The sequence below is a fragment of the Ursus arctos genome, unplaced genomic scaffold, assembly GCF_023065955.2.
Source record: "Ursus arctos isolate Adak ecotype North America unplaced genomic scaffold, UrsArc2.0 scaffold_10, whole genome shotgun sequence".
Taxonomy (NCBI): Eukaryota; Metazoa; Chordata; class Mammalia; order Carnivora; family Ursidae; genus Ursus; species Ursus arctos.
In genome coordinates, this window is record NW_026622764.1 from 42,564,183 (window position 1) to 42,582,357 (window position 18,175).

The 18,175-nt window shown below is 34.9% G+C and overlaps 1 pseudogene; it reads left to right on the forward strand.

Moving 5' to 3' along the window:
• The first annotated feature begins 660 nt into the window (after positions 1–660).
• Positions 661–2,393, forward strand: LOC123000733 (60 kDa heat shock protein, mitochondrial-like; annotated as a pseudogene).
• The last annotated feature ends 15,782 nt before the right edge of the window (positions 2,394–18,175 follow it).

Here is an 18,175-nt window from a genome sequence, read left to right on the forward strand (position 1 = left end):
AGGATGAGATATTATACATGTAACACTGTCTTATATTAAGTAACTTGCTATATAAGCAAGCTATTGTTTTCATGGACTATTTTAAGATCAGCACTATTACATGAGTTTCAGGAAGAACAAGATCTCTTTCTATTTTACTTACCAGGAATGTCCATCACATGACCTAACACTTTCGGGAAAAGTAAGTAGGTTCTCACTTTCATTATATTTAGCTTATGCCACTTATTTGCCATTTACATGGCATAATATGGGAAGATAAACTGATTGGCAAAGAAACTGTAAATAAAGTAGTCCTGTGATGTCCAGTTAGAAGCTTTAAAAGCAAAGAAAACAATATTGATATGATATGAATTGCCATAACTAACTCAAAATATCCAATTCCATTCAACTTATAGATAAAAATTAACTAATTATGGTTTAACTTTGTATCAATTAATCTTCTTAAAATCAATGTGGAAAAATTATTTTCTTCATTTTATAAATAAGAATACAGAGGTATCAGAGAAGGGATAGAGTCAAGTCTCTGAACCCTCTCCTACTTCTCCCTTGATAAAAATTTTATTTCCTCCTCTCAGCTTCTGAAGGAAGGCACATTTGGCTTTCATTTGAAAAAGGGAACTGAACCCTCATTGGCCTCCAAAGGCTTGCCTTATTCCCAGCATGCCCTACCACTGCCTTGCAGAAATGTTTGGATTACCTGTAGCCCTTTGTCAAATTAGGCCAGTATCCGGGGCACTGGCTCCTCATCTCACTCAGGCCTAAGCCAAAGATGTAAAATTTGGTGCAGATGCCCGAGCCTTAATGCTTCAAGGTGTAGACCTTTTAGTCGATGCTGTAGCCCTTACTATAGGGCCAAAGGGAAGAGCAGCAATTATTGAACAGAGTTGGGGAAGTCCCAAAGTAACAAAAGATGGGTGTGACTGTTACAAAGTCAACTGACTTAAAAGTTAGATATAAAAATATTGGTGCCAAACTTGTTCAAGATGTTGCCAGTAACACAAACGAAGGGGTTGGGGATGGCACCATTACTGCTGTCTTGGCATGCTCTATTGCTAAGGTAGGGTTCGAAAAGATTAGCAAAGGTGCTAATCGTATGGGAATCAGGAGAGGTGTGATGTTTGCTATTGATGCTGTAATTGTTGAACTTAAGGAGCAGTCTAAACCTGTGACGACCCCTGAAGAAATTGCTCAGGGTGCTAAGATTTCTGCAAATGGTGACAAACAAATTGGCAAAATCCTTTCTGATGTAATGAAGAAGGTTGGAAGAAAGGGTGTCATCACATGAAAGGATGGAAAAACACTAAATGATGAATTAGAAGTTATTGAAGGCATGAATTTTGATCAAGGTTATGTTTCTCTTTATTAATACATCAAAAGTTCAGAAATGTGAATTCCAAGATGCCTATGTTCTACTGAGTGAAAAGAAAATTTCTAGTTTCCAGGGAATTGTATCTGCTCTTGAAATTGCCAATGCTCACTGTAAGCCCTTGGTCATAAGTGCTGAAGATGTTGATGGAGAAGCTCTGAGTACATTCGTTTCGAGTAGGCTAGAAGTTGCTCTTTAGGCTGTAGCAGTCTAAGCTCCAGCTTTTGATGACAATAGAAAGAATGGGCTTAAAGACATGACTTTTGCTACTGGTGGTGCAATGTTTGGAGAAGAAGGATTGACTCTAAATCTGGAAGATGTTCAGCCTCATGACTTAGGAAAAGTTGGAGGTCATTGTGACCAAAGATGATGCCATGCTCTTAAAAGGAAAAGGTGACAAGGCTCAAATTGAAAAACATATTCAAGAAGTCATTGAGCAGTTAGATGTCACAACTAGTGATTATGAAAAGGAAAAGCTGAAAGAACTTTTGGCAAAACTCTCAGATGGAGTAGCTGTGCTGAAGTTTGATGGGACAAGTGATGTTGAAGTGAATGAAAAGAGTTACAAATGCCCTCAATGCTACACAAGCTGCTGTTGAAGAAGGCAGTGTTCTGGGAGGGAGGGTGTACCCTGCTTTGGTGTGTTCCAACCTTAGATTCAATAACTCCAACTAAAGATCAAAAAATCAGTAGAGAAATTACTAAGAGAACACTCAAAATTCCTACAATGACCATTGCTAAGAATGCAGGTGTTGAAGGATCACTGATAGTTGAGAAAATTATGCAGAGTTCCTCAGGAGTTGGTTATGATGCTATAGTTGGAGATTTTGGGAATATGGTGGAAAAAGGAATCACTGATCCAAGTAAGGCTGTAAAAACTCCTTTCTTGGATGCTGCTGGAGTGGCCTCTCTGTTAACTACAGCAGAAGCTGTAGTCCCCAAAATTCCTAAAGAAGAAAAGGACACAGGAATGGGCAGAATGGGTGTAATGGGAGTTGTACAGGAGGTGGCATATTCTGATTCTTAGAATAGTGCTTTACCATTATTAATGAACTGTGAGAGGAAGCTCAAGGCAGAGCTCCTCAACAATAATTTTAGAGAAGTTAGCTGAAGGAAATGACTGAAGAAAAAGCTGACTGATGTTTAAGAAAATCACTACAACTATCAGTTACTGGTTTCAGTTGACAACATATAATGGTTGACTGCTGTCACTGTCCATGCCTACAGACAATTTATTTTGTATTTTCGAATAAGACATTTGTACATTCCTGATAACAGAGTACAAGAGCCAGGTACCAAAATACTGTTTTCAACTTAAATCACTGAGGTGTTTGTACTACTGTTCTGTTAAAATCAGGATTTTAGTGCTTGCCATCACCAGATGTAATGTTAAGAAGTAGCCTTTCTGTGGAGAGTAAGAATAATTGTGTACAAAGTAGAGAAACATCCATTTATGTGACAATCTTTGTGTAATAAAAATTTGAAAAAAATGAAAACAGTAACTGAAACTGCTTTAAGGTGATGATTCTCATTACCATGTTTAGAGATACTTGACTTTTTTGGAAGGCAACAATTGCTTACTTAAAGTTATTAAACACTTACTGTGGAATGTTTAACATTAATGACAGTCTAATCATGCACTTATATGTCTCAGCTGACATGACTCCTGTGCAAAGCTCAGAAGACCCTGGAAAACCAAGAGGTCATTATGCATGACTGATGGGCTCAGTCAATCAAGGCATGAAAAACAAGCCAAAAGAAGGTCAAACTGAGACAGGGTATACAAAGGTATCAGATACAGACAAATACTAACCAGGCAGAAAAGACCAGTTAAGCTGGAATGGAGGGACAGAATCTTAGGCAAACACAATGGCAATAATTTGTCATGGTATGACAAGTAAAAGTATGAACTGAGAGGAACAGAGAGAAGGTACCAAAATGTCAGAAGAAAGTTGAAATTGAATAGATTATAGGAGTATAAACAACATGTAAATCTATTTCATAAATTAAAAATCATCATAAAATGTAATGAGGTATTATTGGTGAATTAAATTTCACAATATGGCCCCAAATTCATCTCAGCAATTTATGAAAGCTCTCCTTTACTCCGTATTTACACTAATGCTTCCTTGCCCAAATTAGTTAACACTTACTTTACCAATTCTTCAATCTCCATTCACTAATCAAACGACTCCTACTAAGCTTGCAATCCCATGACACTACTGTGACAATTCTTCATCAGGTCACCTGTGACATTTCTAAGTAATCTCAATCAGTGGGCAACTTTAGCTCTGATCTTACTTGAGTTTCTACAATGCTAAACCCATTTGAGTACTCCATCTTTGTTTCAACACTCCCCTCCCTTAACTTCTATATCTATATCACTACATCGTCTCCTGGGATGTCCTTTTTCTTTCTGGCTGTTCCTTCTCTTTCTTCTTTGCCGACTCAGTTTTCGCAAAACAATCCTTAAATGTCAAATGCCCTTCAAGGCATATTCGTCAGTCCTTGTCTCTTTTCATTCTGTACATTCCTTGTGCGTACACTCCTCCTATGGTCTTCAGTTACCAAGCATATTTTTGTGACTTTTACATATGAATCTCTAGCAGGCTTCTCAGTTTCGGGTTGATACATCCAGTTCACAGTGTTTTCACTTGCATGTTCCAGAGATACCCTAAACAGCCAGTTTAAAGCCAAACTCCTAACCGCCTTCCCAGTCCGTCCTCCTCCCATTGTTTGCTATTGAACAGCATGCTCATCCATCCAATTCTTCAGGCCAGAGCCCTGACAGTCATCCTTGGCTCTCTCCCTCCTTCTCCATAGCCAATACATCACTAAATGTTGTTGATTTTACTTTATAAATTGAAATCTTTCCATTCCTCATTTCCATCTTTACCGAGTCCAGGTTACTACACTCTATCATGCAGACATATTGCTATAGCTTCCTGACTAGGGCTTCCTGAAACTTACTCTCTGAACTGAAGCAAAAGCATTTTTAAAAACACTCTAACCAGGTATTTTCTCTGCTTACTCTCTTGAGAAAAGGTTGAATATTTCTAATCTGGCTTACAGGGCCCCGGGGGATCTGTTCCCTACAGGCATGTCTGGCCTCTTGCGTTCCTCTCAACTATCCTCTGCTCTCCAGCCACACCACACTGTTTCTACTGTGCAAATACACCACACACCCTCCTGCCACAGTCTTTGTACAGCTTGCTCCCTCTGCCTGGTGCACTCTTCCCCATTCCTTGTCACTGCCTGAATTAACTTATCTTTGGATCTCAGCACCAGAGTTACTTCCTCAGAAAGTCTTCCTTGATCTGCACCCTCTAGGTTCCCCCAAAGAGTCAGGTCGCCTATATACTCTCATTACACCCTGAACCTTTTATATGTAGCATCTGCCATGGTGTACAATTACACAGTTATTTATGTAATAGCAAACCCTGGGAGGAAGGGATGATGCTGGTCTTTGATCACCATTGCAATCCCGGTGCCATATATGGGAGTCATCACAGAGCAGGGGTTCAGCATTATATGTTGCATGATTAAGTAAATGGACTGAAATGCCTGCGTGAATACCTTCTCATCTTCTCAAGGCTCTAAGATATCTTCCTCAAACGAATATTTCCTCCCTGCACTCATAAGCAACTCTGTTTATGTTGGTATCATATTTATCACATTGATGATTGTGTAAGTATCTTTTTTCCAACAGAGGTTATGAGTTCTTTAGAGGTCTGAGGTTAGAAATCATGTCTTGTTCACTGTTGTATCCTGGGGTCTCTTGCAGTGCTGGGCATATCACAGGCACTCAGAAGTGGAAGGAATTGAAGTAGAGAAAAAGATGAATTCTACTGGTTTTAAGATTTCAATTGGCCTTGCTTCAAGAATAAACCCATTTGCACACAGGAGGCAAAGCCAGGCATTACTGAGGAAAATTGCTTAATCTGTTCTATATATTACAGATAATGTCCTGAATCTGCTATCAGGCCCTGCCAACCTGCTGAGTTCCTGAATAATTCAAAGCTTTCTTCTTCTTCTGCTTCTTCTTCCTCTTCTCCTTCTTTTCCTTCTCCTTCCCCTCCTCTTTTTCCATTTATAAATATAATCTGCATATTAAAACTTCATTACCCTTTCAGAACAAATAAAATGTTTCATGATAGTTTCATATTTTTTGGAAAAGGGTAGACTTTAAATCCAAAATGGATAGTTGGGATTTTTTTAATCAAACAATTAAAATAAAGCATTAGTTTACAAAGCAGGTGATCAAGTTATAAAGTTTATCATTCAGAGATATGGTGATAGAAATAAGAAATAAGAATGGATTTTATTTTTAAAGGGTTGATTATATTTATAAGTAATAAAATCTTAGATTTTTTACTAAGACAAACTGGATGTAGTTAAACTTTAATATTCAAATTATAAAGAAAAAATGTGTCCTCTCATGACCTCTCTCTTGAGGCATTTGTTGTCAATATAATACTTCTCTAAGGAGTCACTGGTTCTCACTCAGGTTGTCAATTCCTAGCTTAAGTGCTCTGTTAAAACAGATAAAAATATTTAGGGTTTTGTTTTAGTAACTGGCAATCTCTCACACAATTTAGAAAAAATACATATATCATTAGCTTGTTCCTTGACTTTCAAACCTGACAGATTATCATTAGCCAAGTGAAGTGTTGTATTTACTTTGTAGGGAAATTTGGGGCACTAACCGTGACACAGATAATGGGCCTGCATTGAAAAAGATAGGCACAGGAAGCTTTGAAGTTTTCAGATAATAATCTCCTAGATAAGGAAAGAGTAACTATCCTTACCTGTTTTTAGCAACAAAACACATCATCAAAGCAAGAACACACTAGAAGGAATGCCATGGATATGATTTAATGAGTAATATTTTAGAATAAACATTATACTGATACCTCATTTATATATATTAGTTGATATGCTTATTAGTTGTAACTAAGCTTGTTGGAAAGAATATTTCCAAAAGATCTCATCTTCATTGGTTTGGGTTAACAGATTTCACATGCTTAACTGCAGATTAAGATATAAATAGAAGATACTAATAGTTATCAGTTACTCCCTGTAATTTTACAGTTGTTAAAAACAGATACAGAAAATTACATTTTTTAATTTTTAATTCAAATTTTTTGAGATTCAATATGCATATAATAATACCTCATAATTTTTTAAATGTACAGTTAAATGAGTTTTAACAAATGTGTACAACATGAAACAACTGCCTTAATGGAGATCTAGAATATATGAACATACAACTTGTTCATTTGTTGATAAACATTTGGGTTGTTTTTAGCTTGGGGCTCTTATGATTAAAGCTATGATGAACATTCATGTGCAAGTCTTTCTGCGGACTACTTTGTTTCCATTTCTTTTCAATAAATACCTAAGGAAGGAATTGCTGAATCATACCAGGAGGTATATACTAAACCTTATAAGAAACTGACAATCTAAAAAACATACTTTCATTAATAAAATTCAAAGATATCAGGAGGGCAAAAATATATATTCAACATGTATTCATTCATTCATTCCACGAATGTTAAGCAATCATCTATCATACAGCAACACAAGTTTGTGCAATAAATGTATAGAATTTTATAAGATATAGTCCCTGCCCTGAAGACATTCAGAGAATATGGGAAATACTCTTTTATGCATGTTGGAAAAGAAATTACTCTATATACAACGTACTTGAGAAAGCAATGCTTGTGTAATTGGATATGCTAAACCCTAGGTCTGCTATCAATTAGTTATTCAACTTTGAGAAGACTCTTAATCCCTTTGAGCTTTATTATCTTTAAAAAGACAAGAATGAAATAATTAGCTATTTTCAGACACTAAAGTAAATCTGTAATTTGTAAAGAAAATAAAAGGAAACAGTAACAACTTTCCAAATTTGTTAACTCAAATAAAGTTGATAACCTAAAGTTTCACATTTCAAAGTAGTTGATACTTTTGTTAAAAGATTGATTAATAGGGTGATTTCAAATAAGTATGAGCAACATGAACTGTTTCTTAAAGCATAATAATAGTTCGTTTACCCAGCATTAAAACATGAATTGTAGGAGAAATTATATCAATGACATGCCTGAAAACCTACCCTCCATTGAATCGCAACCAATCTGAAATCTAGGAATGAAAACAAACTGTAGACAAACATAACAGAACACTGAACTGAAAAAGAAAAGCCCAAAGCTTCCAATAGCTCCTGACATCATAACTTCCAACTGTCCTGTTTTAATGCTCTAGATACCAAATAAACTGAAAATTGGTTTTATCCAGCAGCTATTAATGAGACCTCTCTCGGCAAACAGCTCAAAAAGTGATTTTCATGGAAATTCAAAACAGGGCAGGTAATCAACCTCATGTAAGAAATATGCATATAACAGTCCTTGTCCATAATTTTTTTTAAGTTCAATTAGCCAACATATAGTATATCATTAGTTTTTGATGCAGTGTTCAATGATTCATTATTTTCATATAACACCCGGTGCTCATCGTATCACATGCCCTCCTTAATACCCATCACCCAGTTACCTCATGTCCCCATCCCCGTTCCTTCTGCAACCCTCAATTTGTTTCCCGGAGTTCAGAGTCTCTCATGGTTTGTCTCCCTCTCTGATTTCTTCCCATTCAGTTTTCCCTCCCTTCCCCTTTGGTCCTCTGCATTATTCCTTATATGAGTGAAACCGTATGATAATTGTTTTTCTCTGTTTGACTTATTTCACTTAGCATAATGCCCTCTAGTTCCATCCATGTCGATGTAAATGGTAGGTATTCATCCTTTCTGATGGCTGTGTAATATTACATTGTATATATTAACTACATCTTCTTTATTCATTCATCTGTTGAACAACATCTCGGCTCCTTCCACAGTTTGGCTATTATGGACATTGCTGCTGTGAACACTGGGGTGCATGTGCCCCCTCTTTTCACTACATTTATATCTTTGGGGTAAATACCCAGTAGTGCAATTGCTGGGTCAAAGGGTAGCTCTATTTTTAACCTCTTGAGGAACCTCCATACTGTTTTCCAGAGTGGCTGTACCAGCTTGCATTCCCACCAAGAGTGTAAGAGGGTTCCCCTCTCTCCACATCCTCACCAACATTTGTTGTTCCTTGTCTTAATTTTGGCCAATCTAACTGGTGTAAGGTGGTATCTCATTGTGGTTTTGGTTTATATTTCCCTGGTGGCAAGTGCTATGGAGCATTTTTTTCATGTGTCTGTAAGCCATTTGTATGTCTTCTTTGGAGAAGTGTCTGTTCATCTTCTGCCCATTTATTGACTGGATTATTTGTTTTTTGGGTGTTGAGTTTGGTAAGTTCTTTATAGATCTTTGCTAGTCCTTATCGATAGTTAAGAAATCTTTTAATATATACTTAGAGATTTACAGGGAGAAAATTCCTATTTCTTTTTACAACAATTTCATCTTTCATCTCTGTCACCATGTTCACACGAGGACTCTAATTCCTAGACTTTACTCAGTAATTCCACACAACACCCCACCAATGGCCACCATTCCAAACAATAGAGATACCAATTCTTTAAATAAGGTAAGGATTCAATCAAGAGTACAAAGCACTGGGTGGAAAAGCGTCCTTATCAGGAAAAAGTGAAGAATGGAAACTATCTTCTCTCACCATTTGAATAAACATGCAGATCAACATATTAGTCAGAAGATTACCAAACAGTGAATAATGAAATGACAACTGCCTACTTTGGAGGTATTAGAGAGGTCATTAGGGTCATGAAATCAGGACAGTACCCAGAATCAATGACTTATTGGTCTATGTAACCAGAGGCAAGTCAACTATTATTTTTCTATGCCTTCTTTCCCCTGTCAGAAAAATAATGCTTGGTTCTGTTCACAGCTCTATAACAGTTAACAGGAAAATCATGAAGAAATATTCATCTTTGGGTAACATAGATAGGAAATGATAAAATAGACATATATTATACATTATATGACACTGTATAAATGTAAAATAATCATTATTGTCATAATTTTAAATGTAGATACCACTTAAGATTTCTAGGTAGGGTCAGAAAGCACTTCTTAGAATAACAAATTTCTCATGAATTCTTAAGCTTCAAATTGAGCTAAAGAGTAAGGCTAATTTTTCCATCAGTTCTGGGCCTCATACAATGATCCCAAACTTTACCACCTACAGAATAACCATGAAAGGCTTATGAGAGGTGATCATCACATGCATATGATGAGTGCAAATCCACTCTTGGATATAACCTCAAATCAATTATGTTACATCTATTATCCCTGCAAACAACACAGTGGCACCCTCTATCAAAGTAAGACTCATCCACCCAAGACCTTAAATGGAACCTTGTTTTCATATACTAATTGGTCAAGAATCATAGCAGAATGCCTATAAGGTAGAAGAGGTGGCTGACAAGTATCCCTTTGGCTCTCAGTTCTTTCTTTAAGTTCTGAAGAATTTGGGTCCTTTTTTTTCCTATTCCTAGTTTATTTAAATTCATCCTCTGTCATCACTTTATAATTCTCTAGTGTGGTAGGAAGTAGGAGGAAATGGAGGCAATACTAGAATGAGTGTGCAGTGACGGTCGGTCTTAAGACTATCAAAATCACTGGCATCGTCCAGGTTGAAAACAAAAACACTGAAGCTGTCATCTAGTCTCTTCTGTACATCCAGGGCTAACAGCAAGCCCATGTCTCTCTAGGGTTAGCTGTGGCTGAATAGAGTCACACAATCTTTCCTTTAGTCACTAGCATCTCCTGAATAACAGCCTATGCTGTTAGTAGCCTTCTCTCTTACATACAAAATCATTTCTCTGTTGCTTTAATCTTTTTTGACTTTTTCTCTTTAATTAAAAATAAATAATGTATATTCCTTTAATAGTAAGCCATGCCAGGTAGTTATTGAGCTAAGTGAACTGCTTGACCCCTTCTGTGTTTGGTTAAAAATTTTTTAAACACCAAGTTGAACCTTGCAGAAACCTTTGACTAGTAAAGGAGTGAGAAGCAGGGGAAGTCAATGGCATTCAAATGTCAAAATTATAAACTATATAAAAAAAAAAATGAAGCTCAAGAGTGTGTTCCTACAGGATCTCCAAATTGTGGAGCTGAACGGTTTTAAACATTCTTCTTTCTTGTTTTTTGAGCAGAGATGTCAGTGGATAACTGTTAAGACTTGGAAGATTTTTTTAAGAGGAAAGTAGCATTTTATTGTTTCATTTCTTTCTGCAAAAACACTGCATTATTTGACTGATTTGGGATGTTTTTGAAGTCAATTGTTCTTCCCCCTCAAAGTAGATCACTTCCTTTAAGCTCTATACAGATACCACAGATCTCAGTGATATTTAAATAGTAACATTACATAACAGTAGAGATCTTTAAAAACATAATCCATTTCATTTTGATGTATATAAAAATGGAAATGAAAAATATCTAGAATATATATAAAGATAGTATTAGATGAAACATCCTATTTGAATATATATTTGAGCAATATTCTTTAGAATTAAATTGTACAAATAGGAACATGATTCTATAATTACACAACTACTTTCTTTTGGAGAAGAGCATGGTCTATTTTTACTCTCTCCAGAGCATTCTGGCAGTCACTACCATAATTTTATCTGCTTCATTTGATAAGGACATTGCTAAAAGGTAGATTACTAAGAAAGAGTGAGTCACAAGTAGATGGTTTACCTTTAAGGCACAGAAAATTTGTACTCTTACTCATGCAAGAGCAATGGACTCTGGTTTCTTTGGTTTTAGTTCTGACTCCTTATAGTAAGAAACAGCCTGACTTTAGGATAAGTGGCCTAAGAAAAAGGGAAGGAAAAATAGGATGGTGGATACCAGGTATCAGGGGAGAAAGATAAAAGAGCTAAATGGGACTATCCTCACTAAACATGCTGTATGTTATTAAAGTATACTTTTCCTTTATATAGTAGGGGGGGAATTTAGGAAGTTAAAATGTCACAATTTATAGAATTATGATTATTTCCTTATATTTAAAATAAGTTGAAAATCAAAAGTATAAATCTAGTTCAATGTGTCAATTTCATGCCTGAGCTTCTCAAATCTTCCTAAAATAAGTATGAAAAAACAAGTAAATCAGTAAAGTTGTAAGTGAGTAAATAACAAGTTGTGGTGAGTTTAGTAAAAGGAAGAAACATTGGCAAGTTGGCTAACTGTGCTTAATTATCTGCATCTTTGCTGCTCTAATATTCAAATAAAAGAGAATTCAAAGCTCTGGGAAGCACAGCTTTGTCTGGTTTTAGATTAAACACTTAGAAATGCAAGGGCCAAAATATTGCAGGAATCATTCCAAGGAAACCATTAACCTGCTGTGTGAGTAATATAACCCAAAATAAATGCTAGAAGACAATAGAATGCTAGATTGATAGGACAGAGCAAAAGCTGGGATTTCTACTTAAATTATACTCATGGTCAGAATCAAATCAATGTGGGAAGGATAGCAGGCAATACTAAAATAATCTGCATTCTAATATCAATCTGTTTTCAGCTTTAGGTCTCTTTTGTAACATCCTGCATAAATAAGTTGGAATGCTTTAAAGACCCAAGAGAGGTATGCAGACAGAATCTCCTGAAGGGATAAGAAGAAAGCTACGAAATGGGAGGACAACCCAACACTTTCTTAGAAGACCCTAATCGATCACACCACATTTCAGTATTGAAAAGATATCAACTTAATCTCTTATAACCCTTTCTCTCTTTCTTCTTTTTTTTTCCTATTGCCTTTCTCATTTCCTTACCTGTCTTTGCATCAGCACTAATATTATTGGCAGCAAAGGGGGTTTTCAGAGTGCTAAAGCTTTAGTAGGAAATTATGATCAGGGAACTTGGACTTTTTGTTAAATCAGCAGCAGCAACATCATCATTAACATATCATAGTGTCTTATCATTACCACAACTTTTACAACATGCAATACTTTAATATTTTCTGTAGTATATGTAGACTCATACTTGTATGACATCTGAGCATCAGAGTAGCACTGTACTGAATGACATAAATAAATAGCTATAAGTGTATTTACAAATGTGTTGTACTACAAATATCCATACTCAGTGAGGGATAGAAGTTTTAAAATTTTCTATGTGCTAATATCTGGTATGAAGAACTAGCTATACCTCAAAGATAAAATCTTGGATTTTTTATATAATGGCTCTCCTTGGTACCCAGCTAATTGCTTTAGCATGTATCTCCTGCTTCCATATCAATAGTATTCCTTGCCTGTTATAGAAATCCAATTTCACTTATCTCATGCATAAATTAGACAACTTGGAATCAGCAAGGCACAATGTTGGACTTAAACTATGGAAAGTGAGAGAATACAAAGATTGTGGAATGGCCAGATATTGCAGCTAAATGGAAGCAGAGCATACCACTTAATATCTAACAAGACAATGAAGTAAATTGTAGAGACAGCATCATCAAAAGCCACCCTTCTGGATATTTCATATGGTATATGAGGAGTAGGTTCAATTGAGAGGAAACTGGAAGAGCTATCATGATTGTTCGCTTTATAAAACATTTTGAAAATCTGCCAGCTTGAGTCAGACTTGGTACAAGACATTACCTACTTTACTCTCACAGAAGTCTTGATATTTCTCCTATTCGTTGTTTCCTCATCTCAGCAAATGGCATTATCATCATCCTTCAAGTATAGAAAAAAAAAAAAAAGTCACTGTTGATCTGTGCCTTTACATCAATCCTAATACAGAATCCATTACCAAAGTCTGTCAAAGTTCTACTTTAAAATATATCTCAAATCTATTTTCTTTTCTCTATCTCCATTACCACCTCCCTAATCCAGTCTCTCATTGTCTTACCATAAGTTCCACATTAACAGGTCTTATATACTCTACTCTTGTGCACAATGAAATCATTTTTTTAAAGTAGATAAATTTATGTTTAAAAAAAATAAATTGCAACTCATTAGTTCTCTGACTAAAATCCTCCAATGGCTTTCTACTGTAACTGAATAAAAACATCCTCCAAACTATGACCTTCAATGCCCTTAACGATTCCATTTGTACTTCTTTCTCCCATTTTTTCTGATATCTCAGTCTGAACCCATTTGCTTAACATTGTTATCCCTTATTTGATTTTAGGCTTCAAGTTCCTAGGAATTGACACATATTATATGATTTTATATACATATGTATATATAGTAAATATGATATTTATGATATATGATAAGTGAGTAAATAAATGCATGGAAGTCAGTTCTCTACCTTCTCTACATTCCTTATGACACTAAGGGTTCAGCCACAATGACTCCAAGGGAAATGCCTTTAAACCACATTTCAGTGACAATTACTTGTTAAGCTGGGTCCCCAAACCACAATTCTCTAGACAAAATTGTAATGAGCTCCACAGTCATTCTACTTTTGTAATTAAAAGTTTTATTAACATAATTGGTCTGCAATATGAAAAAGACTAAATATCATTCTCTTACTTTTACAGAGAAGGCAAAAAATATACAAATTATATTAGCATAAATCTTCACATTTAAGAAATATGAAGATAACATATTGTTGAAAGTACAGAGCATTTCAGTCCAAGATAGTGAAATGGGAAGACCCTAAACTCAACTCCTCCATGTGTACATACACACCAAAAAAGGGACTTGTTTAAGTGGAAAAGAAAAAGTCATAATTAAGATGAAATAATTATGAATAAAAAGATGCAAAATCTAATAGCATATACATAAAATGTGGACAAGGGAGTTAAAAAAAACACATTTTAGAGAATGTATTTGAACTTAAAAGACCATCAACTTAAAATAAATTCCCATATGCTTAGGATGTTATATATGAACCTCATGGTAATCACAAACTCAAAACCTATATTATATACACAAAAAATAAAAAGAAAAAAATCAAACATAACACTACAGAAGCTCATCAGTCATGAAGAGAGCAAGAGAAGAAAGGAACAGAGAACTACAAAAGCAGTAAGAAAACAATTAACAAAATGGCAATAAGTACATACTTGTCAATAATTACTTTAAATGTAAATGGCCTAAATGCTCCGATCAAAAGACATAGGATGGCAGAATGGGTAAAAACAACAAGACCCATCTAATATGCTCCCTACAAGAGACTCACCTAAGGCCTAAAGACACATATCGACCAGAATTTAAGGGATGGGAAAACATTTATCATACAAATAGAAGTGGGGTAAAAAAGCTGGGGTAGCAATCTTATATCAGATAAAACAGACTTTAAAACAAAGACTGTAACAAGAAACAAAGAAGGGCATTACATATGACAAAGGGATCAATCCACAAGAGGATATAGCAATTGTAAATATTTGTGTACCCAACTAGAGTGCACCTAAATACAGAAAGCAAATATTAATAAATTTAAAGAGACAAATTATGTTAATACAAGAATAGTAGGGGACTTTAACACCCCATTTACAACAATAAATAGATTTTCCAAGCAGCAAATGAATAAAGAAACTGTGTCTTTGAATGATACATTAGACCAGATGGACATAACATATATACAGAACATTCCACTGAAAACCAACAGAATACACATTCTTTTCAAGTGCACATGGAATATTCTCCTGGATATATCAGATGTTAGGCCACAAAACCGGTTTCTTGAATTTAAGAGTACTAAAATCATACCTGCATCTTTTCCGACCACAATGGTATAAAACTAGAAGTCAATCACAAGAAAAAATAACTAGAAAAAAACAGCAACATGTGGAGGCTAAACAACTTGCTACTAAACAACCAATGGGGCAATGAAGAAATCAAAGAAGAAACTTAAAAAATACACAGAGAAAAATGAAAATGAAAATTCAATAGTCCAAAATATTTGGGACATATGAAAGCAGTTCTAAGGGGGAAATACATAGTGACACAGGCCTACCTCAGAAACAAGAAAAGGCTCAAATAACAATCTAACCTTACACCTAAAGGAACTAGAAAAAGATGAACAAGCAAAGCCCAAAGTGAGAAGAAAGGAAATAATAAAGATCAGAGAAGAAATAAATGACATAGAGATTAAAACAAACAAACAAAACAATATAAAAGATCAATGACTCTTCAAGAAAAAAAGAGAAAGGACTCAAATAAAATCAGAAATGAAAGAGAAGTAACAACTGACACCACAGAAATACAAAGGATTACTAGAGAATACTACAAAAAATTATATGCCAACAAATTAACCTAGAAGAAATGGATAAATTTCTAGAAATATACAATCTTCCGAAACTGAAAGAAACAAAAGAAATAGAATATTTCAGGAAAAAATAGAAAATCTGAACAGACCAATTACTAGTAACAAAATTGAACTGGTATTCAAAAAACTACCAAAAAATAAAAGTCCACGACCAGATGGATTTATAGGTGAATTCTACCAAACATTTAAAGAAGAGTCAATACCTATTCTCCTCAAACAATTACAAAAAACAAAAGAGGAAGGAGAGTTTCCAAATATATTTTGTGAGGTTAGCATTACCCTCATACCAAACCAGACAAAGACAGCACAGAAAAAGAAAACTACTGCCAATATTCCTGATGAACACAGATACAAAAATACTCAATGAAATATTAGCAAACTGCAGTTAATACTACATTAAATAATCATTCACCATGATTAAGTGGGATTTATTCCAGGGATACAAGGATGATTCCATTTTCACAAATTAATCAATGTGATAAACCACAGCAATGAAACAAAGAATAAAAATCACATGATCATCTCAATAAATACAGAAAATACATTTGACAAAATTCAACATCCATTCATGATAAAAACTCTCAACAAAGTAGGTTTAGAGGAAACATACCTCAACATAATAAAGGCCATATATGAAAGACCCACAGCTAACATTATACTCAACGGTAAAAAAAAAAAAAAAAAATAGAACTTTTCCTCTTAGATCAGGAACAAGACAAGGATGCCCACTCTTGCTATTTTTATTCAACATAGCACTGGAAGTCCTTGCCATAGCAATCAGACAAGAAAAATAAGAGGCATCCATATTTATTTGTAAGGAAGAAGTTAAATTATCACTACTTGTAGATGACATGATACTATACGTAGAAAACCCTAAAAAAATACTAGAAGTAATAAATGAATTCAATAAAATTGTAGGATTCAAATTAATACCCAGAAATTGGAAGCATTTCTATACACTAATAATAAAGTAGCATAAAGAGAAAGTAAGAAAACAATTCCATTTACTATTGCACCAAAAGGAATAAAATACCTAGGAATAAACTTTACTAAGGAGATGAAAGAACTGTACTCTGAAAACTACAAAATGCTGATGAAAGAAACTGAAGACAACACAAATAGAAAATGATTCCATGCTCATGAATTGGAAGAACTGATATTTTTAAAATGTCCATACTACCCAAAGCAATCTACAGATTCAGAGCAATCCCTATAAAAAAACAGCAACAGCATTTTTCACAAAGCTAGATCAAGTAATACTAAAATTAGTATGGAACCACAAAAGATTCTGAACAGCCAAAGCAATCCTAAGAAGGAAGAACAAAGCTGGAGGTATCATAATTCCAGATATCAAGATATACTACAAAACTGTAGTGATCAACACAGGATGGTACTGGCACAAAAACAGACATATAGACCAACAGAACAGAGAGTCCAGAAATAAACCCATGCTTGTATAGTCAATTAATCTATGACAAAGGAGGCAAGAATTTACAATGGGGAAAAGACAGTTTCTTCAATTAATGATGCTGGGGAAACTAGGCAGCTACATGCAAAAGAATGAAACTGGAAAACACTGGAAACTAGAAACACTTTTTAACACCATACACAAAAGTAAACTCAAAATGGATTAAAGACTTCAATGTGGGGCTTGAACCATAAAAGTCCCAGAAAAGAACATAAGTGGTACTTTCCTTGACATTGGCCATAGAAACATTTTTCTTGATATGTTTCCTCAAGCAAGGGAAACAAAAGCAAAATTAAACTCTTGGGGTTACACCAAAATAAAAAGCTTCTGTATGGCAAAGGAAGCCATCAACAAACAAAAAGACAACCTACTGAATAGGAGAAGATATTTCCAAATGATGTATGTTATGAGGAGTTAATATCCAAAATAAAAAGAACTTACACAACTCAACACCAAAGAAACAAACAATCCAATTAAAAAATGGACAGACAACTTAAAAAGACATTTTTCTAAAGAAGACACAGAGATGGTCAACAGACACATGAAAAGATGTCAACATTATTCATCATCAGGGAAATGCAAATCAAAACCTCAAGGAAATATCACCTCACACCTGCCAGAATGGCTAAAATAAAAAATACAAGAAATAACAAGTATTGGTGAGGTTGTGGAGAAAGAGGAACCCGTGCGCACTGCTGGTGGGAATGTAAATTGGCAGCTGCTGTGGAAAACACTATGGAAGTTCCTCCAAATATTAAAAATAGAAATACCATATATTCTAAGAATTCCACTACTGGGTATTTACTGAAAGAAAATGAAAACACTAATTTGAAAAGATATATGAACCTCTGTATTTATTGCAGCATTATTTACAATAGCAAGATATAGAAGCAACCTAAATGTTCATTGATAGATGAATGGATAAGGAAGATGCAGTGTGTGTGTGTGTGTGCGTGCGTGCGTGTGTGTGATGAAATACTATGTAGCCACAAAAAATGATGAGACTGCATCATTTGTGACAACATGGATGAACCTAGAGGGTATTATGCCAAGCAAAATAAGTCAGACTGAGAAAGACAAATACCATATGATTTCACTCATATGTAGAATCTGAAAA